Source organism: Peromyscus californicus, unplaced genomic scaffold, assembly GCF_007827085.1.
Source record: "Peromyscus californicus insignis strain IS unplaced genomic scaffold, ASM782708v3 Scaffold_6__1_contigs__length_162567912, whole genome shotgun sequence".
Taxonomy (NCBI): Eukaryota; Metazoa; Chordata; class Mammalia; order Rodentia; family Cricetidae; genus Peromyscus; species Peromyscus californicus.
Window position 1 is genome coordinate 108,431,820 of NW_026294584.1, and position 24,292 is coordinate 108,456,111.

General features: G+C 41.5%; 1 long non-coding RNA gene across 2 annotated transcripts in view; it reads left to right on the forward strand.

Annotated features, from left to right (window-relative positions):
• Positions 1 to 22,052, forward strand: part of LOC128098824 (uncharacterized) — a 41,041-nt gene extending 18,989 nt beyond the window's left edge. The window contains exons 3-4 of one of the 2 annotated variants that reach the window (XR_008214353.1): positions 1,897 to 2,241; positions 9,800 to 22,052. This is a non-coding gene — a long non-coding RNA (uncharacterized LOC128098824). The remainder of the gene's footprint in view (positions 1 to 1,896; positions 2,242 to 9,799) is intronic. The other variant, XR_008214354.1, reaches the window with a different exon arrangement.
• The last annotated feature ends 2,240 nt before the right edge of the window (positions 22,053 to 24,292 follow it).

The window sequence follows — 24,292 nt, forward strand, 5'->3', positions numbered from 1 at the left end:
GACTGAAAATGATGCTGGCCACAAGTTGCAAATGCTACGTGTGGTTGAGGGTAGAAGTGAGGAAGGGTAGATAGATGTTTGGTTCCTTAAAGCAAGCACTGCACGGATTCCCCAGTTTTTGACTCTCACTCAGAGTAGTGCAATTTTTCTCTAGAAAAAAAGTCAATTTTACATAAATCCTCTGATTGGTTAGCATCAATTACATATAATTACCCTATCAGTATTTAACTCATCATCCTATATTTAATAAAATTTCTTTTCCAATTCCCAAATTTTTATTTTTAAAATTAAGTTGTGTGTGTGTGTGTGTGTGTGTGTGTGTGTGTGTGTGTGTGTGTGTGTGAAATATATGGGGATCAGAGATCACCTTTGGTGCCTGTTCTCACTTTCCACCAGTTCCAGCTGGCCCACAAATTCCCAGGGATTCTTCTGTTTCTGCATCCCATCTTCCTTTGAGGGTGCTGGGGTTACAGATACGTGTTACAGCATCTGGCTTTACATGTGTTCTCTGTATCCAAACACAGGCTGTCATACTTGCTTAGCAAGCTCTTTATCCTCCGAGCCATCTCTCCAGACTCAACAGTAGATTTTTCTTTGACCTTTTCTCTTGTTTATAAGTCTTGCCAAAGGGTTGTTCTCCCTATCCACTTACCTTTCAAGCAACAGGGATTAGAGTTTCTTCACCATCTTAATATGTTTTCTATGCCATTAATGTTTAGTCTTCGTTAGACTCATTTTCCTGCTATTTTTAGATATGCTTGTGTCAAGTGGAGTCCCAAGCTTATTACTTTCCTATTGTTTTTCATTTTGTGTGTATATATATATATATATATATATACACACACACACACACACACACACACACACACACACACACACACACACGCAGTTGAGAACAAAAAGGTCATTTCTGAGTACAGTCCTACTACACCACATGCTCTTATGAAATGTGTATAAGAGTGAAAGTTTTTTGTCCTCCAATTTCTAACCTGATCATCTTCTTGTTAAAACGCCTACAATGTGGTTGAACATGTGAATTCCAACAAAACATAGTATTTCTCAGTGTCTCTTGCACTTACTGTGGCCTAATGTGGAGAATACAGACACCAGTGCCACCAAGGATTTTGTTCCAGGACTTTGGGAAGATTGAGTCCCTTTGCAGGTAGTATTGTGACACTGAAACTGCAGAGTGATGGGCCAGACGGCCGATCCAATGCTGAGATGAGGTGTTGGACCAGTGAAGGCACTGAGAGATCCTGTCGCTCCAGCAAAGGAGCCTCAGGAATAGAGACTTCGTTGGGAGCCACTTGTCAGCAAATTTTGGAGAAACCATTGTCTTGCCCTTTGAGGAAGAGAAAGAGAAAGCAGATAGTGGAAAACTATTAATACTATCTGCCACAGCTGTATACCAGCACCAAGGGATGTCACCATGTGACCTTGAGTAACATAGATGTGAGAAGTCCCACATGCTCCTTTTAGTTCTTGTCTTCCAGGGGGAAAAGCCTGTCCTCTCCCCCATCCCTTCTGGCTGAGGAAGGCAGCATGCAGCAGCCAGAAGTTGCTCCTAACCATGAGATAAAAGAAACACATTAAAGGTGGCAGAAAAACAAGCTAAGGCACTCTGAGGATGATTACTTGGTCAGATTCTTCCTAAGGCGCATCCCTTGACCACCCCAGCTGAGAAGGAAGTGTCAAACATGGCCAGATTGAAATGTAGGGCATAGTCTTCATAGAATTCTTGCCAAAAGACAATTAGAAAATAAGGACAGTGGTGGGAGAAGTGGGTAACGGTGTATTTGCCTGTAAGTTTTTGAGTTTAGTTTAGTTTCAGAAAGAAGTATTGTATTATAGACAGCTTAAGAGGGTGCTTGCAATATTTTATCTTACTTTTAACAGAAACAGTGTTGCTTGCAAACAAGTACAGATTTTGAAAACCTCAAAATATCAAAACAGAAGATGTGCAAGGTTGGCAGGAGCTACGTCCAAGTCTACTTGGTAAACTGCGCTTGTACAAGAGGAACCAGCTCTAAGGATTTTGCTCTGGCAAGTGCTTCAGGAGAGGTCTGAGGATATCAACAGCATGCCACAGTGTTTATAAGCCCTCCCATACCTGAAGACATCCAGCCTGACTCTTCCTGGCTTTGAAGCCCAGAGGAAGACTTTGTGTCCACAACCCTGGAAGATATTCTGAAGTATTAATGATATTGTGACTACAAAGTACTTCCATGCACCAAACACACAGTGAGTATCCAATTAGTGCTGGCTATTCTTTCTAGTTCTTTTCAACACTTGTGCATTCTAGAACCTTCCCTTTACCGTTTTTCTCAAGCTACTTAGCTTTCCTCATTTTATCATATCTCGATGTAGAAAAGATTGACCTGTACTTGCCACTGAATTCTAACATCGCCAGAAGGTCCCTGGAGTTCAAGAATTCAGTTTCTGTAGAAATAAATCAGTGCCTTGCTTTATGGGAGCTGATGGCTCAGAATTCTATAAAGCAGGTTTATGGTTAATGACAAGTACCTGTGCTGTGACCGTGTCATTGTTAGTGTTTGTTTCTATGGCAAACTGCTCTAAACAATGATGTATTCACACAATTAGCCTAACGTCATAGAGAGGGCCAGGGACTTCTTTGCTTATTAATTCTTGAAGCCAAGCACCCTGTGCACCTCTCGGTCATCACTCGATCAGGGTAGCTGTTATTTCTGAAGCATCAGCTTAACATTGTTCTCATCATTGGGGTTAAAATTTGCATACTTCTGCCTAATTCTTATGCACAGCTGCTGTGGCGCTTTGCCTTTCATCTTGGTTTACACCATTCATCTGGAATTTCTTAAAACCAAACTATTCATAATAACGGTCTTGAAAGAACTTCGGTGGTGGGGGGGATGTTTGAGTTCAACATTTTAGCAGTGCCCTTCACTTAAATAAAAAGCTTCAGAGCTCTGGAAGACACGAACAGTTCCGACCGAAATGGATAATATCATCCATATGGGCTAAATGATTGCAGAACACATTTTTTTACTGCATTATAAATCTGCCAGAAACAACAACCAAAAGGTCATCAACATCTTCCTTACTTTTGTTGGTTAAAAAAACAAACAAAAAAAAAAAAGGATTGTCTTTGCCTCTCTTGTCTCCCAAATAAAATCAGAGTAGTCAATGTCGTCACAATTTTTTTTCTGTCAGTGATGTTTTTCAGATAGGTTGCTGAAAGTTGTAGGATAAATGAGAGGAAATCACATTACAACTCAAGCCATCTTCAGAGATGAAGATTGGCTGACATGACAAAGAAGCAATTTTATATAATATAGAATATAATAATAGATGATTTATTACCAAAGGACTTCAGACTGAAATCAAAAGGGTTTGTCCACAGCCATTATTGAAATGGAGGAAAGGAAGTGTAATAATAGCTGGAAAAAAAAAAAGGTGACCTGATCGTACTAACCTTGGCTTTGCTTATAACATCATGCATTTTCTTTAGCAAATCTCTCAAGGCCTTAGTTCATGGGCCTCTTGATTATGTGTGTCAGAATCTCATCCAACTGGCGAATAGAAACCTTTGTGATAACAGCGGTAGAAAAGGTCCATATACTGTTCAGCACAAGAAGATGTCCAGCACTTCAGATATTTTGTTCAAGTGGGGCTGGATCCAAGTTCTTAAGTGACATCATCATAAGAACATTTCCACACAATCACCCGAGTGGTCTTTACTGTTCTTTATCAGGCTTGTCACATCCTGTAGAAGGAAAATCACAACACTTCTAGTTTATGTCTAGGAGATAAACATCTGTGCATGTCTGTGAAGGAATTTCTTGACTGGGCTAACTATGGTGGGAAAGCTCACTGTAAATGTGGGTGCATTCATTGGGCTAGGGTCCCAGTCTGAACAAAAGGGGAGAGCCTGCAGAGTACCAGCCTTCATCTCTCTCTGCTTCCTGACTACGGATCACTGTCACCAACAGTCCCACCTTCCCATCTATGATGATCCATATCCTCCAACCTGTAATCCAAGGCAAGTCTGTCTTCCCTTTACTTGCTCTTTATCATGTATTTAATCCCAGCAATGAGAAAAGTAACTGATACAGTCTCCACAGGTGTACACCTGATGACCTCAAGGTTTCAGTCCATGACGTGAAAGAGAACAATAGAAAAATATATTTCCACTAAATGTGAAGCATTGGATACAGCCAGAGAAAATTAATACAACTGAGTTTTGGTAAAACAGAGAGATTCATTAGTCAGCTCCTTTCTTCAATGGAAAGCTGATTTCTGCCCTTCTTCCTCTGTTCTCCTCTCTGTACTGTAGACACAGTGGTGAGCCATCTTGAGTTACCAACAACTGTGTGAACAATCTTAGGATGACAGAGCAACAAGATAAAAGGAGCCTGGGTCATTTATAGCCTGTTTGGGCTTCCAGTTTGCTAGAAAAATAAAAATTTACCTTCGTTAGTGACTCTATTTGGGAGTTTCTTATTATAGCTAATCTCTATTTTAACAAAAATTACCATTTTTGTCAGCAACAATTCTATACTTTACAGAGTTCAATTACAGAAAATGTAATTTATCAACAATCTGAAACCATAGCCTAAAATCAACATCATGTTTGCTCCCAACCGAATGGACAAATACTGAAGCAATCCCATGCCATGGCGATGTGAGATTCCACTCATAGCAATGTCAGCTGAAGATTCCCCACTGGCCTTACCAAGTGTTCCCCAGACTGCACAGCAGCCTAAGATGCTTCTATCAAACCTCCTTTCTATTCTTCTCCCTCAGAGCAGACTTCTTTCATGCCCAAAGCTCTTGAAGCTCTGCTCTTGTATTCTCCTTTCTGTCATGGGTACTTCCCCTAACTAAATCTCATTTTGACATGCTTCTCAATCTAATCTATCATCTTTTTGCAAAGTGAAGACAATGAGATCTTTGGGTAAGATAAGGAGAAATTACAATCATCTCATCTAAGAGTAAAATTAACTTCCCTATGAGCATACTTTCTAAATCTCCAAGGCACCTTTCTATGAAGTGAAGGAAAAAGGTGTGGTCATCTTGTTCTTGGTTTTCTCCAACCTCTTGATTATTTCCAAATTCTCTTTTGCCTCTTGGAAGTTACAAAAGCAATAAAGTTGCTCTCAAGATTTGGAAAACTGCATTTCACTGCAACTCCAGAAATCAGATGCAAAGTAAACACCTATCATTTAGCCAATTCTTTATCTAAATATCATACATATGGATAGAGGATACTTGACATCTTAGCTAGAGAAGGAGACAAAGGACATAGAAATAGGAAAGAAGTAGGTCTGAGTATCCTTATTTGTAGGTGATGGTTGAATATATAAGAGACTTAGATCCCACCAGAAAAATTCTATAGTTGATAAACTCATTCACCAACAGCAAGCCACAAAACTAACACTGATTTTTGTGTGTTAATTTTCTGTCTTGCTGTTTGGCAGGCTACAGAATGCAGAAAAATATTTACCTGCTATATACTTAACAAATACACACATACTCACACACACACACACAAACAACTCCTCTGAGATTATATCTTACTCCAGTCAGAACAGCTAGGATTAATACAAAATGACAATAAATGTGATTATGGATGTGGGGAAAAAGAGATACTTATTCACTGGTGCTGGGAGTGCAAACTGGTGCATCCACTATGGAATTCAGTGTAGAATTTCCTCAAAAAAACCTATAAATAGATGTACTGTGTGATTCAGCTATAGCACTTTTGGATATATACCCAAAGGACTCTATATCCTTCTACAGAGATATTTGCTCATGCATGTTCATAGCAACAGCCTCATATATCCATCAACTGATGAATGGATAATGAAAATGTGGTACACTTATACAATGGAATATTACTCAACTGTTAAGAAAAATAAAAATTTCAGGTAAGTTGATAAAGTTGGAAACAGCCATCCTGAGTGAGGGTAAAGGGTAAATGGGGATGAGTAATGGAAAAGAAAATAGGATGAGGGACGGGAGGGCCAGAGCAGAGAAGAGAGAAGGTGGAATGCTAACTAACAAAGACCTTTGAAGACATCATATGGAAGTCTACTACTGTAGATGCTTCCTAATCTATGCACATACATACATAGGAAAAAGCGTTGAAATGGAGTTACACTTCAACGGGGACAATGCTCCTACCAGACACTACAGGCTAGCAAATAAGTCACTGCCAGGAATGGGTTACCCTTTGGGAGTCAGTGGCAGTGGCAGGAATGGGTTATCTCTTTGGGAGTTATTGACCAATGGTGTCCCACAAAAATTAACTTACAGGCTGTCACTGTTGCTCTTCATTACCCTCCAGAACTTGCCAGTAAGATCCTATTACTGAAGGTACCACATTCTTGAGTCATAGACTATTGAAAGATCAAGCTGGTTCTGACTTAGAAGCTTCATCCCTACTGGCTAGGTTTCATAGTGCTGGAAGGTGCTGTCAAGGGAGAAAAGCAATCATCAATCTCATCCAGCTGTGGATGCTGTAAGCTAAATAATGACCGACCTGGAAAGACAGGCCCACTCGTGCAATAGTGGTACAAATGTTATGGGGATAATGAAACACTTTGTGGTGGTATTTGAGGTCTGCTTTACAAGCTGGAGCCCATGCCAGTTATTGTTATCAGAGCCAATAACCTGTGGATAGAGCTAGGTTCTGGGCCCTAGAAGAGACCCTCCTACTATTATTGTGCTAAATGGATATGATATTAGGCACACTCATAGGGACTTATTGTTGTACCCATATATTATAAGTGTGTCTCCCAACCCTCATCACAGACTCTTCTTTTTATAGCAGATGGAGATTAACACAGAGACCCATAACTATTTTAGGTGCAGAGAATAAAAGACCACAGAGTGGCCCTAATTGGAATATTTATATCAAAATCTGTCCTCCCAAGGCTCAGAGATCATCATGGAAGAGGGGACAGGAAGAGCACATGAGCCAGAGGCTGTGGATAGCTACAAAGAAAGTGGCTTTTGGACACAAGCAGTTGCACACATGAACTCACAGTGGTAATGACAGCGTGCACAAGACCTGTGAAAGATCAAGCCAAATAAAATTCCAACATGGAGAGGGAAGGCGAGCACAAAGTCCCACATCCACGTAAGGAGCTCTTAATAACGATAGCTGCTGAAAGAGGAAAGGTCAGTTTAAGACAGCACAAATTGCACTCACTCAATGGATTTACAATTAAAAGGCATGAAATTTTTGTGGGAAGAGAATGGGAAGTGGGAGTGTAAGGAGTTGAGGGAGAGGGATGAATACGATCAAAACACATTGTATGGATTTCTCACACAATTAATAGGAATACTATTTTCACGAAGAAAGTGAACAGAAAATCCACAGAATTATTGGAAAATATAGCTTCTATCTGATACGGAGCTAGTATCTAGATTTATTAGAAACAATTTCCTCCAATGTAACCACCAGGAGACAACCCAATTAGAAATGATAAAAGCTCTAAACAGACCTTTGTGCAAAGAAGATAGATACATGGCCAATAAGCATATGGAAAGATGGCCAACCTTGTTAGCCATCGGAGAATGCAAGTAGAATGTACAATGAGATAGGATTCAGACCCACCACAATAACTACAATCAAAGAACTGATCTTGATCTGTATCTGAAAAGATCCAGAGAAACTAGTACCCGTATACACACTGTTGATGGGAACGTAAGATTTTTGTACTAGTTTAGAAAGCAGTCTGGCAGTTGACATAAAGATTAAACTGGGCTGGGGAGACAGCTCGGTGGATAGGGGTGCTTTCTGAGCACGCGTGAGGGCTTGAGTTCAGTTCCCAACCCTATGTAAAGAACGAGGGGGTCGTCATGCACTCCCATAACCTCAGTGCTGGGTGTGGAAGGACAGAAATAAGAGGGCCACTGGGGCTCATCGGCCACCAGTATAGTTCCAGGTTCAGTGAGAAGCCTCGTTTCAAAAGTTTCAAAAAGTAGAGAGAGTAATGGAGCAGGGCACTGGATGTCTTCTTCTGGCCTCTACAAGCACATACACAGGTATATGCACCACACACATATTCACCATGCTTACACACACATACATACACACACACAATTTAAAAATCCTTTACATAAACAGACTCCCCATATGGCTTACAAAAGATACACACTCAAGAAGGATGAAAATGTATGTCCAAACACATGAAGTTATCCACAAATGCTCATAACAGTATAATCCATAATAGCCTCAAGCTAGAAACAACCTGGCATATGCATATAATAGCACTCAAAAAGAATGGGATGCTGAAATGTATTTTAACATGGATGGGTATTTGGAACCACCTGTTAAGTGAAAGAAGCCAGTCACAGAGGCTATGTACGCATGATTTAGTTTCCATGAAAGGTCAGCTATAGGCGAGTGCATACAACAGAAAGGAGACTGGTGGCTGTCTGGGCTGCTCTTTCAGGGGTGATCAAGTGTTGAGACCCTAGACAGAAGTGAGAGTTGTGCAGCTTTGTGAACAAAATACAAACAGAACTGTGTACTTCGGAAAGGGAGACAGTACAGTGTGTGAGTGTCTCAACTTTGAGTCCTTGTACTTCCAAGTGGATCTAAACCTCCTACGTTCCTATCATCAACATCCTCAAATTACTCTCCTTAATAAATGAACTAGTACAAGCTCTCCTCTTCACCTTAGCATGAGACACACTGAGAAACAGCTAATGCTGGAATAAATTTAATTTATGGAAAAACAAGATGTAGGCCTTTTCCTTCAAAAACATGAAAAGAAAGTTTGGAGGAAATTAAACTTCCAAGTACCCCCAACTATTTTTTTTTGTAATTTTTTTCTCATATAAACATCCTCATTCCCCAAGTACACACAAAATAACCCCCTTCTTGATTGCAGGCTGTGTCTAGATACAAATAATAAGATTCTAATCAGTGATAATAAATTTCTTCAAGTTTTAGCATCCATCCTTTGTGTCAACTCCCTCATAGTGTGAGCACTTGGTGTCTTCTAAGCTTCTGGTCAAGCTGAGGCATTTGGTAAGCTGGCAGGATCGACAGAGACTTATTTCAAGCCAATGTTTGGAAACTGTTGGAATGACAGATAAAAATGGCTGATTGTCTGCTTAACTGAGAGAAGCCATGTAGGCAACGGAACCTCTCCATCTCTTCTGTATGTCTCTCAAGCCTTAGCAGGGCCAAAATGTAGCAGTCAATAAAGTAAGCAAATAACCCCACCCAATCCAAAACCCAGTCCCATGATATTCATGGCTTTAATTCTACAGAGGCTCCCAAAATAGCATGCACAACTAACAATTTTATAGTAAACAACTTCCTTAGGCAAAAATCTGATATGATTCTTCACTATCTAATATTAAAGATCAAGCTATATTTATTCTTAGAAGCAGGTTTCTAACAAAGTGACCTTGAAAACAGAAATGTATGCCTATATAATTAAAAGTAGAAAAAATACAAGCTTTTTAAAGTTGTGTAGAGTTAGAATTGACTAAGAGGAATACATCTTCTCCTCAGTAGAAAACTCCCCTCTTAAAAGCCTCTTCTAGCTGGAAATACACTGCCTTTCCTGGGCTAGCCTGCTCTAGGAAGAGGAGCCTTTGGATGTGCAAGCCAAATGGTGCAGGGCCAACCTTTTCTACCAGGTATGTACCCCTAGGAGAGAGTATTCTTTTGCCTGGACTGTTCCAGGCCAGAAACAGACCTGAGACTGATGACTCCTATAGTATACAGCCAACTAAGTTATTCGGACTAACTCCAAGTTGTTCACGCTGCATTGCCTTGCCTTATCATGTGTTACAGAATGCTGTCCTCAGGCCATGAGCACCTCCTTCGAAACAGTCCTGATTACTGGCAGAAGATCCTCCAGATCAGACCTACTGATGTTCCCTCAGGCCTCTTGCACCTCTTCCCAGACTGATGGAATTCTGTCCAGGTTGCACCAGACCTAGGGAGATCCTAGAGTACATGGAGGGTGGAAGGTTAATTCAAGTCAGTGAGACTCTGTCTATGCAGTTATGGGAAAGTAGTCTTACTAAAACTCTTCTTGCTCTGAGATCTCTGTTACCCTGAGGCCCTCTTCAGAGTGTTCTACATCCCAACATTCAACAGCTGTGTTAGTGAGGCTTTGAGAAAAACATGGGACAGCGGCATGTGGGAGAAAAAGACAGAAAAAGAAAAAAAAAGAGAGAGAGAGAACCGATGAAGGAAAACAGGCAGTCACACAGAGCAGAATGGAAAGGGAACCCCAGTCCTACTGGCAGAGAATGGGACTCACATGCAGTAAGAGTGAACATAGCCTTTTCTTCCAATTTTCCACCAAGAGAAGCTTCCCGACTTTATTTTCCATTTCAAAAGCACTTGTTCTACAAAACAAAATTTTAGGAGTGAAAATACTCAATTATTTCCCCTTCAACAAACCTTTCCCTTCCTACCTGAGCAGGAACATAAGCAGAACCTTGTCTGTGCCCAACAACATTACATTAGCCATGGAAACACACCCACATAAAAGAATTATTAATCTTCAAAAAAGCTAAGGCCAAATTTGATGAAAGCTGAAATGTATTTTCACAGATGGCTGTGCTATGGTGTATTTGATTGGAAAAATATTAAACAAAGCAATATTCCATTTCTGTTTTATTTTCTGAAAGCAATTATTACATGAAAAGGTAGATAGGCAGAGTATAGTTAACAAACAAAGACTAAAGAGTTGTCATCACGTTCCAAGTATTCTGGAAAGTAAATGAAGGCCACACTAGCCAATTACATGACAGTAAAATAGAGCAACGAAAAAAATCCATATTGCTCACACACACATACTTATACCCCACATCAGAGTTGGAAGGAACAAGAGATAAATGGCCCACTATTGATTGTTCTTACAGGAATATGACAACCACCCAAAGAAGAGAAACAGAACGTCTCTCCCCTCACATAAAAAGCAAATTACATATGAAAAAAATCACTACTCTCAAAGCAAGAGTCAATGAAAAAAATATGTCTGGCTTTGACAGGGCAAATTCCAGGCCCTGTGTATTTTCACAGAAGTTGGTCCTAAAGTGTTACAAAAATCTATGGGCCTTCTCACAGATTGTCATAATTCCCCTGTAATGGCAGGCAAGGCTTCTACTGCCTTAGTGCCTGCTTCTCCCCTAAGTGATCCTGCATGGTGATAGGTTTGTTTCTTTCTGAAAATCACACCAAAAAATAGCTGTACTGTAGGATTCTGGGGAGATGGCCTAGTAGGTAAAGTGTTGTTGCACACACGTGAGTTCCTTCGTTCTCACCCCAAAATCCACATGAAGAGCCGGGAATGGTGCTACCTTCTTATAATCCCAACTCTGGGGAGACAGAAGCAAGCAGATCTTTAGGGCTCACTGACCAGTCAGCCTAACCTAATTTTCAAGGTTTGGGCTAAATGAGAAGACCCCATCTCAAAACACAAGGTAGACAGCTCCTAAGAAGGACCTGAGGTTGACCATTGGCCACCACATGCACATACTTACATGTGAAACCCACACAAACATGCTTACCCACACACACATATACAAAAAGTAGCAGCCCTGTAGAGATTACATAATAAATGATAATATCTTATACTGTTACAATAATATACCATGAATATATCATGTTTTACTGGATGTGTGTGAATTCAGTTGGCTCAATGGCAGAATGAACTGTGAGGCAGTTCATTGCATCCCACAAAATATTCATTATTTAAACAGGAGAAAATTTCTATGCCCCAGCATCCCTTTCCGTTCTTCAAAATGTAGACGGAAAGCTATTATTTTTGTGTTTTTTCAAAGATTTAGGCCAAAAGGAAAAATTCTCTAGCACGCAAATGATTTCTATGTTGGAACTTTTGAGCATTAGCCTCCTCTTCCCCCTCTCCTTCCACTCTCTTTGCAGAACATTGGTAGAGTTTTTAGACACTGTGTTCTGGATCTTATTATAATTTCGGAATGGCTGTTGTTGGACAGGCAAACTGCTCCAAAAGTCACATTTGAGCCATGAGAATCAGCACACCCACACATTTGGATGTTATCATTCTATTCCATTTGTGTTATCATTCTTGTCCTTCAGCTGACCCCACGACCCTTGGAAAACCAGAGGCCACTGTGTTTGTCCTCTTTCCTTGACCTCAGGGCACCTCAGTCCTTATTCTCTGTCCCCTCTTGGAGATAATTGCCTATGCTTCGGTGCCTATATTATATATGTTCCAACCTGTTCTCCAAACATTAACTGTTTGGGATTAAAATAGTTTCTTAGAAGCATTTTCAGCCTTTCCTTGAACTCCTGCCAAACCTACAGCTCTCCACAGAAAGGAAAATGCTGAACATTCAAAGCAGAGTGAGGATTACTCAGAAAGAGATAATAAATAGCATATTACCACTTGTGGCACGGGGGGGGGGGGGGGGGACTCAATTTGTTTGTATCTTAATGGTTTAACCATGACAACAGTATGAGGTCTTAGGAAAGGTACTAAGAACACAGGACTCCTGCCAAGAATCGAGAAAAGATTGCAGAAAGGCTTTGCCATGGAAATCGTATCACAAGGCAGGCAGTATTGACGCAGCCACATCAAGAGGGTCCACTGGAGAGCCTTGAAATGCATTTTTTGAAATGCAAATGTTAAGAGCATTAAAAAAATGGTGCAGTAAATCAGGATGAGGATAACAACACTGGGAGGTGAACTGGAGTCTGTTCATATGATGCTGATGAAGGTGAGAGAGAAACTCCTCCCTGACCCTTGTCAGGGTCTGCAGGTTTGGATGCAGAGGACTGCCTGCTGCTTGGGAAGACAAGACACACATAGGTAAAGTAACAAACATTACTGCCACCACTTTTGTAAAGAACACCCTAGAAGGTTGATGTATTATTACTATCGCATCGTCCTGTATTACACATGAAAATATCAGGACCCAGGGAGAGCATAAGCAACTTCCCAATGATTATATAGCCAATAGATGGTAGAGTGAAGATTTCAATCAAACAGTAAAGCTCACATTAATCCCTATGTAGTCCTATCTGTCCTGCCTCTATAATGGGCTATTAAAGTCTCAGCACGCAGGCACATGCATCACTACTAAGAAAGGCATTTTGCCAGCCATTCACATACTCATGTGTTCAACAAAACGTCACTGAGCACCTCCTGTGTGTCATGGATTGATGTTAGAATCCTCAGTGGTGTTTCGTAATAACAACCGAGTTAAATCACTTCTGATTTAGGGTTTACAGTTTAGATAGGGAGATAGGTGGGAAAAGGATAAGACTACATACAGAATTACGGAGGGAAACACTCTAGCACGGCAGTAAAAAGCTAGCCTTCCTCATGATGGCCTGGAGGGCTCAGCAAGGCACAGATCGCAAGATCCTACCTACACTTTCTGATTTGGTCTGTGGTTGGTCCCAAGAATTTGCACTTATATCAAGCTCCTAGAGGATGCAGAGCTCACTTGGAGAATGGCTGCTCTTGGGGTTATGTGGCTTGAGGAGAACAGCTTATGTTGCACTGTACAACCCTTAGACAAGTCCCTGAGCTTATGAAAAAGAGTCATTGACCCGTATAGATGTAGCTAGAAGCCTATCAGGAAGTGTCTCTTGCTCTGCTTTAAAATGTCAATAAACTCCCTAAGACAGGTGACACAGTCAGCCACTGGGAGCCGTTTCTAGACAGGATCTGACAGAGTGAGACACGAGGTGGATAACATTTGGTAACAGAGAGATGAAAGAAAACGCCAAGATGTAAGGCCAAAGTAAGGTGCCCTGAGTACATCACTGAGGAATTCAAAGGCAACATTCAAGACACTGACATTTTAATGGCTAGAATGCTAATGGGAAGGAAATCATAGGGAGGGAATTTTTCACTCATTAATCCAAGAAACACGCTTCATCCTTATCAATGTTGCTGCACTCTCATTTAATTGACATGATGATCAAACTAACCTATAGTTTCCTGGGTCTCGTTCCTATATATTCAAGAGAAAAGAAAAGCCTAAGTGTTTCTTGTCAGGAAAAGGCTTTCTTATCTATTAGAAAAACACATGGTAAGATATTATAAAAATACATAGTCAGAGTAAAAGGAAATAGTATTGGAAAAGAGCATAATTGTTTAAAATCCATATGTGGATATAAAAAGAGTCATTGCCTATATAAGCAATGATGTACATATATATGTACATTATATACATATGCACTTATACAGTGATGTGTTGCTTAATATGAGGATATGTTCTAGAACCTTAACTATTAGGTAATTTTGTCTTTATGCAAACATTACTGAGTTAAAACCACTTGTAGAGTGAAACCTCTTACATACTTAGGTGATGGTATATGTATATGTTATAGCCTATTGCTCCTTGTACCATATGAAAAATGTTAACAGGATATCAGATGAAGTACCAAAAATATAATCAAGATACAGTAAACACAAGATATGAGAGATGGTATGGACATAACATGGCATACTGCTTTACAGCATTTGTTTTTCAATAAGCAGAAAACCACAATCTAAAATAATGACTAAAATATAGATGATAAATATATCAGCCAATGACACAGTCCTTTATTATCATTATCAGGAATTTTTGCTGTACATAATTGCATGAGCTGTGGTTATATATGAATGGCACCCAATAGGTCTACAAACTCATGAGTGATACTTGGTGCCATGATGTTATGGGGCTGTGATGTCACTAGGTGGTAGGAATGTTTCAGCTCTGTTATAATCTTAAGTAGACAGCATAATGTAATATATATTATCTGTCATGAAAGCATCATTTCATGTTACATGACCTCACACATACAAATGACTGTTTTCAAGTTGACTGGCTAAAGGCCGCAGAACACAAGAGCTCAGCACAGCAGGTTTAAGCAGCAATGCTACAGCAGGACCACATGCTGGCATTCTGCTCATCTTCCTTCCAGACCAAATGTAGCAGAACGGACAGTGACAGTAGGCGCCACTTTGCTGCGCTCTAGAAATAGTACTGCACTGAAGTCAAGACACCACCTAAGAAGACGACTATCGCTCAGCCTAATGGGAGAGGCAAGAGCTTGGGGATGACCTTGGAGTGGGTCATCTCTGCCAGCTCTCTGGGCAAACTTCTCCGCACCTTGGCCCAGATAATTCAGAGCTGGCTGGCCGATTTTGTCGGATGCCGGATTTCTAAAGTGATGGCCCACAGGCCAGACCTGGTCCTCGGATGTGGCTTGTTTGCTCGGCCTGTTCTCTTGCTTGTTGACCTGCTTTTCAGAGCTGAACTTGAAAGATGGAAATGGAGACCTTGGTCTCCTTCTGCGTGCGACCTTCACTGCCTCTCTCCAGTATTTTTTTCCTGGCTTTTATGACAACCTAAAATCACCAGCCAATTCCTTAGAAAGAGTTGGCGTTCTGACTCCTACCACATCGTTTACAAATTCTCTTTCATTTCCAGTATTTCTTTTCTACTCATTCTGTTTTCTTTGTTTTTCCTCATCTCACTAATGAAAAACCAGGTTTTTCCATAAAGATTTTAATTGTTCCTGCTTGAGTGATAAAATCCTGCATGTGATTTAGGAAGTAGACGTCTCCATGAACGTGAAGGATTACTGTTCTGTGTTCTTCACAGCGTGGTCCCTATAGCTGGCTGGTCAGGGGCAGGCTTGAAGACATTTGGACTGAATAAATGACACTCGTCCAAATTGGGCCATGTCTTGATTTTAGTAATACAGGCATATCATCAGCAGACTGGAATTAGCTCAGAGAATATATTAAATTTTAGGAGGTATGGAGGGGCTTTTGTAAAAAAATATTATGACTGCTAAGAGAATGTGAAATGCCCCGAGGCGTGTTCATTTTTATTCTATAATGAACAGGAAATCTTCTGGAGCAAAAGCAAAATTAATGATGGAAAAACAGCTGGAGATACTGAAACAGAAATTAATTCTACTTACCTGACTCTTAAAAACTGATGGAAGGAGAAGGCAGAAGGAAAGATGACACCAGGAAGAAAATAGAATCTTGACACTAAGAATCTGGGACCAGGCATTTGCGATCCATTCTCGTTCAGTGGTCTCAGAGCTCAAGAGGGGCACTCTTCACCAATTATGAATAACTGCGGTGATGGCTACCAGGAACCTGTGTAACCTGAAGTGTGGACACTTTCTAAGGAGATGTGACACTGTTGCTTTCAATGGCAGATGACAGCAAGGTTGCCTTGCAGTTGCTATGAGAAAAACTATGATTTGGAGAGGGCACGTTTATCACAAGCCAGGACTGGGTGCCCAGGTTGGATCACTCACTTTAATGCAGTTTATTTTAAAAAGCTATACATATCGCCTGTGATTTTTTTTTTACCATTTTCTTCAAACATGCTAGAAAATTTTTGCCTAAATACATTGCTTTGGGACAAACTTCATCAGTTCTCCACAGGACGAAGTTGTTCTACTGTTCTTAGAAATTCTTACAACTATGTGGGGGGGATGAAAATGTGTGTGTGTGTGTGTGTGTGTGTGTGTGTGTGTGTGTGTGTGTGTGTGTGTGTGTAAAACTATTCTCACCTCCCTCCATGATGCTTTAAGCTTTTTGACTAATTCCCAACCCACAGATGTTTTATTTTGTGAGCTTTATTTATATGCCTGGGTAACTGTGTGAATCAGGGGCACTGAAAGGACCAGCAGACGCCATAACAGGCTGCTCTGTCTTCTCTCAGAGATCAGGACTCAATTTCAGTTCTCTGAGAGTGAGCAAACAGTTTCTGGGAGGGTCATGAACAAAAGACAATGAATCACTGATGCCCCTGCCAGCAGAGACAGGGAGATAGGATGCACCAAGCCTGGGCCACTGAGCCAGCCCCCACAGTCAGTACGTGCTAGGCCAGCCAGCATCCACAGCAGCTCAAAGACAAGCCTGGGACTTGTCCAGGTCTGCCCCAAAATGAATAACTGTAACCCCCTACTAACACTAGTTAATCAAAAGTTACTAACATGATCGCCACTCACATAAACCAATCCTGAGTCTGTTTCTAAGTAGTCTGAAGACCCCAAGGACCACCCCCACATCCCCACCCCCACCCCTGCCACCTTGCTTTACCCCCTGTAAAAACCTGGCCCCACTGCTACTCAGGGTCTCTCCTGCTCTACTGCTATGTCAGACAGACGGAGAGGCCCGAGTTAACTAGCAACAATAAAAAGACTCTTCACTTTTGCATTGGATTTGGTTTCTTGATGGTCTTTGGGGGACTCTGGGTACAACAGGCACTGCTTTTCTTTCACAAGTGAATTTTCTGGGGTCATTTATACTAACAGAAAATTCATTTGACAAACCAATTTTGGATGGACAAACAGTATTTGTGTCCAGAATCAGCTCTTAACCATGACACTTACAATTTCTAAGTCCATGGTGTTTCTTTGTTTCAAGCCTGATGTACTGTTTCCTCTGAGATTGAAGCATTCAATCCTCCAGGAGAGATCCTTAAACAGGAAGGTAAACAAACTCAAAGTCATTTCAGGAAGTCCCTGAAACTGACCGGATTCACTAGGTCCCTTCCTGCCTGAGTTAAATAATAAAAGCTAAGAGTCCTTCTAAGAGGGAGTGAAGCCCAGCTGCAAAGACTACTCTGAGACCAGACCAGCTGCCTGGAAGAAGCAGAAACCAGCTGAGCTGCCTGGAAGAGGTTTAGACCAACTGAGGCACCTGGAAAGGACACTCTCCAACCTGTTGCACTGCCTCTAGGCTGTGTAGTGTTCTCCAGATTCCCAACTCTATGAACTGTCACACATGCTGGGGTTGGCCTTGGTGATGCTGCTGTCTTTGAATCATAAAAGTGATCATAACCTCTCACCCCTATTCCTGTAAGCAACCCCAATAAAACTCATGGTTCAAAGTTGGATTTTGGTGATATCTATACTTTGGTCTGGGGTGAGTAAACATGTGTGCTGTGTCTCCCCAGGAATAGTTCTGTCATACAACAGGTATCTAAGAAAGAATGTATGGATTCCAGGATATTGGAAGGTGTTCTTCTGGATTTGAGGGTTCATGTACAAATGGTTTCTTCAAAGACCCTGGGAAAGACACCTGCTGGGGATTCTCTAAAGAGGAAAGAAAAGCAATTGTATCCACTACATCCTCAGTACACCTCCCTTGAAGACCATCACTGTGTTTGAAATATGTGAACTGGTACCTTCCCAAGGAGCCTTTGCTAATATCCTCATGAAAAGAAGCCCCACTCCCCTTAACTTCTCCCCCTTAGCACCTACCACTTTCCACTGCAATTGTCTGACCTCTGTCTACTTTCTGCTCACCACCAAACACAAGCTTCAAGAGAATAGGGACTGTGCCCATGTCTCACTGCTGAATCTTCAGGACCAACAACCCCTGGCAGTGATAGCCTTTGGACCCGACAGGTCCCCAACAGGCTCAGATTTAAATGCTCTGTCCCCAACCTTGGGCACTACTTTGAAGATGATTAGAGCCTTTACGAAGTGAGTCAATAGTGGGCCTTTGACAGGTGCAGTGACTTCTGGTCCTGGCCTACATCCTGCCTACCATCATGTGAACAGCTATGGCACAAGCTTCCCCAGATGGAGCCACTCCAGCTAACACACCTGCTCCATGGGGCTGAACTGAAAGCATTCTAAAACTGTGAGCCAACGGTAACCTGGGTTTCCTCCGTTCACGTGTGGGGATCTGGACCACAGTAACCAAGCTGGACCTGACACTGGCAGGCGTGAGATGCTCGGTAAGTCATTTTTGGATGATTGACTGTAACACCTCAGTGGGACAGCTCCTTTCCCAGCAGATCCTGACTCAGGAATCCAGGCTGGAACCTTAGCTCTGCCACTCAAAGCTGATGGCCTTGGGCTATTGTCTTACTTAAGGGTTCTACTGCTGTGATAAAACACCATGACCCAAAGCAACTTGGGGAGGAAAGGGTTTATTTTCCGATGCTTCTACAACACAGTCCATCACTGAGGGAAGCCAGAGCAGGAACTCAAACAGCACAGGGACCTGGAGGCAAGAGCTGATGCAGAAACCATGGAGGGATGCTGCTTACTGGCTTGCTCCTCCTGGTTTGCTCTGCCTGCTTTCTCATAGAACTGAGGACCATCAGCTCAGGGGTGGCACCACCCACAATGAGCTGAGCCCTCCCACATCAATCCCTAATTAAGAAAATGTCCTACAGGCTTGCCTACAGGCTTGCCTATCTTCTGGAGGTAATTCTAAATTGAGAGCCCTTCTTCCCAAATAACTAGCTTGTGTTGGCTTAAAATTAGCCGGGGCTGCAAGAGAATACCTTTGAGAACCTCGGATTCCTCAGTCTTGAAAGGCAAGCAGTAACAGTTCCTGCCACAGAAAGGTGTTGCCATGATAGCAAAAGGTACTAAAAAGGATGTGCTCAGGCACCTATTGCATGGTTTCCAGGACATTGTAGGCATGCAAAAACTGTTGGCGGCTATTCCTGCTGTTGTCTTTATTCCAGAAAGACAAACCAACACAGAGTATACTTCCAGAGCTACAGCAGAATTCTGCACTTACATACTTCATCTCCCGTCTGTTCCAAGCTCTCTGACACAGGCCCGGGGAGAAAGTGATGAGTGAGGTCACCACCTACCTTCTGCTTCTGTTTTGTGGAACCCTTACTTTGGGTTCAGAAAGGAGGAGACCCTATTAGATGTGAATCCAAGGAGTTCATGCACAGTGGCTGACTGGGCAATCATTAGGTTTTCTGTATCACGGTATATGCAGTAGAGAACACCAACCTAATTTAAAAGGGAGGCTCAAAAATTCTTGTCAGATGTGTCAATAAAGGCAGAGTGTATAAAAATGAGCTTTCAGAATAAGATCGAAATTGACTTAGTTTTTAAAAATAAATAAGACACCTAACACCTTTTTGTGTGTTAATTATTATCCCATAAGGATATTAACAACGTGTGGAACTTTCTAAGAATCAGGTGTAGTTGCTCTACAGTAACATGAAGAAACCCATGCTTTGCTCTTCCTCCTTCTAAGGGTATTTTGTTTGTTTGTGTTTTATTTTGTTTATGCTTGGGCTGTGGTTTTGGTTGGTTGGTTGGTTTTGATCGTGCTTTTTGATTGCTTGTTTGATTTGGTTTGGTTGTTGTTGTTTTGAGATAGTGTCTCATTATGTAGCCCTAGCTGTCCTGGAACTTGTTATGTAGACCAGGCTGGCCTCGAACTCACAGAGATCCTCCTTCCTCTGCCTCCTGAGTGCTGGGATTAAAGGCACTGGCCCTACACTGGTCTCCTCTCTTTCTTTCTTCTAGTTTCTAGTGCTAAGAACTCTAAATAAAACACACTGGAAGCTCCAATGGAGCTCAGGGGTAAAGATCTTCCCTAGCCTGTGCAAGGCCCTAGACTTGAGCCGGGCTGCCGCAAACAGACAGAAAATGAAAGACAAACACTGACGTAGTTTGCTGGTCTTAGTGAAAATGCAGGTGCTGGTACTGTACTTTCCCATGGATGTGAATTTAGAGATTTTCAGACTAAATTACTTTGGGACACAGCCTCTAATTCAAAGAAGAAACTCTGACTGTGCATTCATGCTCCAGGGAAAGGAACCCTGGGGTTTCAGCTTTGTTTTCCTAAACAAAGTCGGGAGGCAAACCACAGCTACTGACCACAGACCTAAACATTCAGGACGCTAACTGAACCAAGCTCACATGTAAACAGCAAGAGATTAATACCGCGCTTTTGAAACGGACTTGAATGGGTTCTGTGAGATTTCATCACACAAAATGCAGCAATGATGGTTCCCAGAAACAAGTAAAAGAAAGTTAATGAGAAATTATCCTGCTTCTACTTTCCATTCTCTTAGTCCAAACCTAAGTGGACATCACAAACACGTGCCAAGGAAGAAAGAGTCCTAAAGGATGGGGGTGACTCAGGATAGACAGACATGACCTGGAGCAGAAAGGGATTATATCCACAAAATGGAGGTGAGTGCTGAATGAATACAGGAATACAGGGGATGCAGGAAGAAGCAGCAGTGAAACCCAGGCAGGAAGGGAACACAGCCAGAAGCTGTGAAACACAGGGAAGGAGGTGGGATGTGAACATGGTCCAATGAATTTGCAAGCACAGGGGCAGCCGTCAAAGGCCACGGTAACCCACTCAAATTAAAACAAGTGCCCTCACTACCATTCACTTAATTGTATGTTCCTCTGCAAATATAGAAACAGCTGTTTCCTTCGGATGCAATTATCTTTGTCCAAAAGCTTTCGAAATGGCCCTTTGTGGACCTCGCAAGACACCCAAATGTATTACACAATAGAGCTTTCAGATCGTAGGCAGAGGAGCGCAGTTTATCTAAGACTTTGATTCTCCTGCCAGAGTTTGGGCTGATGGAAGAAGGCACTGGTTCTCAAAATGAACACCAGTACTGGCTTGACCCTGGAAACTAACAGCTTGGCTGTGGCTTGTTAGCTGATGCTGAGTGTGAGCTCACTGGCTGGACAGCAACCAATCAGGCTGTCTTTAAAACACTTAATTTGAAGGTAGGGTTTTCAATTTTTCAAAGGATCGGCACAGAGCCAGTAGACTTAAAGAATAGTTATCAATCAATTGTCATTTCAACCAAGAGACAGGATGAGGAAACTTAGGGAGTCCAGTTGAGCGAAAATACTAAAAGAAAAAAAGACCATGAAGAAAATAAATAAAATATAAATAAATGTAGACAGACAGACTTAATATGTGCCACAGAGAGAGAACAGTATTTTCCATGCCTATCAACTCTCCATCTTCGTCTCTATGGAGACTCAATATCCTTTACGCAAATAGTGGCTGATGTTAGTGAACACACGCCCAAGGCACTATGCATGTGCTGTTTTATTTCATTTTCAAACAATGCCACAAAGTGGCATTATTTATTATCATTCCTGTTTTACAGATGGCGAAGTCAAGGTTGGAAAGCTCATAGCAAAAGCTGGGGAAGTGATAGGATTCCAATTCAGTTCTGTTTTAATCTGAAGTTTATATTCTAAAATGTAACTCTATACTGCCTGGGTTATTTCTAAATAAACTTCCTCTTTAGCTGAGCAATCTTGAGAGTATCTTTCTTTTATTTTATGAACCATCCACCTGTGATGAAAAGAAATAAGAATTTCAAGATGCTGCCTGAAAAAAGAATCTTCACGAAAGACAGAGGTCATGACATAGAGACAATTCTGGCTGGAAATCCTATTACATTTGGGTATAAGATTTAAATTTTTAATACATTTTTCTCTTTCCTTTCCCCTTCCCTAGATTGTTATCTTAAGTAAGTTGATTGGTGTAAAACACAATCCTTGGTAAACATAGTGTTCCCAATGTTCATAATTTGATAGATATTTTTTAAAAACTGACTAAGAAGAAGGTGGAGGCAAGCATGTCCTTCCAGTAATAAAGTAACTGAAGCTGAGGATGGTGGATGCTTATGTTCACCATGTCACTTTCAGAGGACCTTTGATTCACCAAATTCTTTAAAGCTGTCCAGCTGCCTTAGCTGGGCCCAGCATGAGGATGGTCACACTTCCTGCACTGTGCTTACTTCTGCTCATTGGCTCAGCCAGATGTAAATGAAGGTCAGAACATCCACTTAGCAGCAATACAAGGTTCCACTTTTCAAATGAACTGTCTAAAGAAATATTCTTTTCCACATACTGTCTTTTCTACTTCTATTCTGTGGCTATTTTGGTTTTATGTTTCAAGGAAGTAGTGAGAAATATGGATGATTTTTGAGAGCCTTAGATTTTGGCTCAGATTGGCTATTGGCTGTCTACGTGACCTTGAGCCAAGCACTTACCCAGTGACATTAAACACCATGTTATTTACATCACAGGATAAAGGAGGCAGTAATAGGATTGCAACTGGAATAAAAGATCATCACAGGAGTGTGTGGATACTTTTGGGATTTGTTAGATGATCATTATAAACAATTTCAAGAAAGGGCTCCTTTAAGAATGATCTGTGACCTGGGGATGGTGTGGAGGGGTGATGGCTCCCTTGGGAAAGCACTTGCTTACAGGTTTAAAGACTCAAGCTCGATCCCGATCCCCAGAACGTACACAAAATTTCAGGTAGAGCTAGCACTTGTAATCTCAGCCCTGGAGAGCTGGAGATGGGGGGACGGGGGATAGTGTCCCTGGAGCGAGCTAGCTTCCCTGCCAGTATGGCCTACTTGATTATCTCTAGCCAATGATACAGCCTGCACCGAAGGAGGTAGAAGATATTCCTGTAGATGACACCAGGAGTTGTTCTCTCATCTCCATACATATGCACATGTACACATACACACACACACACACACACACACACACACACAGAGAGAGAGAGAGAGAGAGAGAGAGAGAGAGAGAGAGAGAGAGAGAGAGAGAGAGAGAGAGAGAGAGAGAGAGAGAGAAAGAGGGATGGGGGCGATATCTACTGAGCAGCAGGAACAAAAGCCTGTGCACCATGAGTCTGGTATATGTTTCCTATTAAACGACCTTCACATCTTCGTTCATCCCCTTGGTTTTGAGGCTCTGAGCCACACAATAGTAGGTAGGAGCATGACATCATGAGCCACAGCTGGTATCAAAACAGAGGCCATCTGCACGCTCTCTCCGAAACTTCAGCCTGGGGCTCCCTCCCAGACAGAGAAATAGTCTCACTCAGTGAGGGGAGGGACAACGAACAGGATGTTTCCTCCTGGCAGCTGATGCCAACAGACACAACCAGGTACTGCCTGGGAGCAAAGGGGAGGGACTTTTTGCTATAGGGCCATTGTCCTCCCCAAACAAGGAGTCTCCTTGTCCCAATCTCACGGTCTTTAATTTTGTTTTTGACATCAGAGAGAAGTGTTTTTATAACCTCTTTAGGATAAAAGCATATTTATATGGAAAAGTTGTGAAAGTCTGACTTCTAAACAGATGAGAACTTTCAATATAGATTATGTAGAGATAGGTTGAGTAACCCTTATCCAAAATACTTGGAACTAGAAGTATTTCAGAGTTTAGATTCTTTTTAGATTTTGAAACAATTACAGATATGTAATGAGATATCTTGGAGGAGGATAGGACCCAATATGAAATTAATTTATTTCATATAAACTTTGTACATACAGACCAAAGGTAATTTTATGCAATGTTTTAAAATAATTTGTGCATGAAGCAAAGCCCTGCTTGTGGGGGCAATTTTATATGATTTTTAATTAACTCTCTGCATGAAACAAAGCCTCAGGACATTGAATTTTCCCCCTGGAGTGCATGGCAGCACTCACTCATCGAGTTTTGGATTTGGGAGTATTGCTGATACCAGATTTTCAGGTTAGGAATATT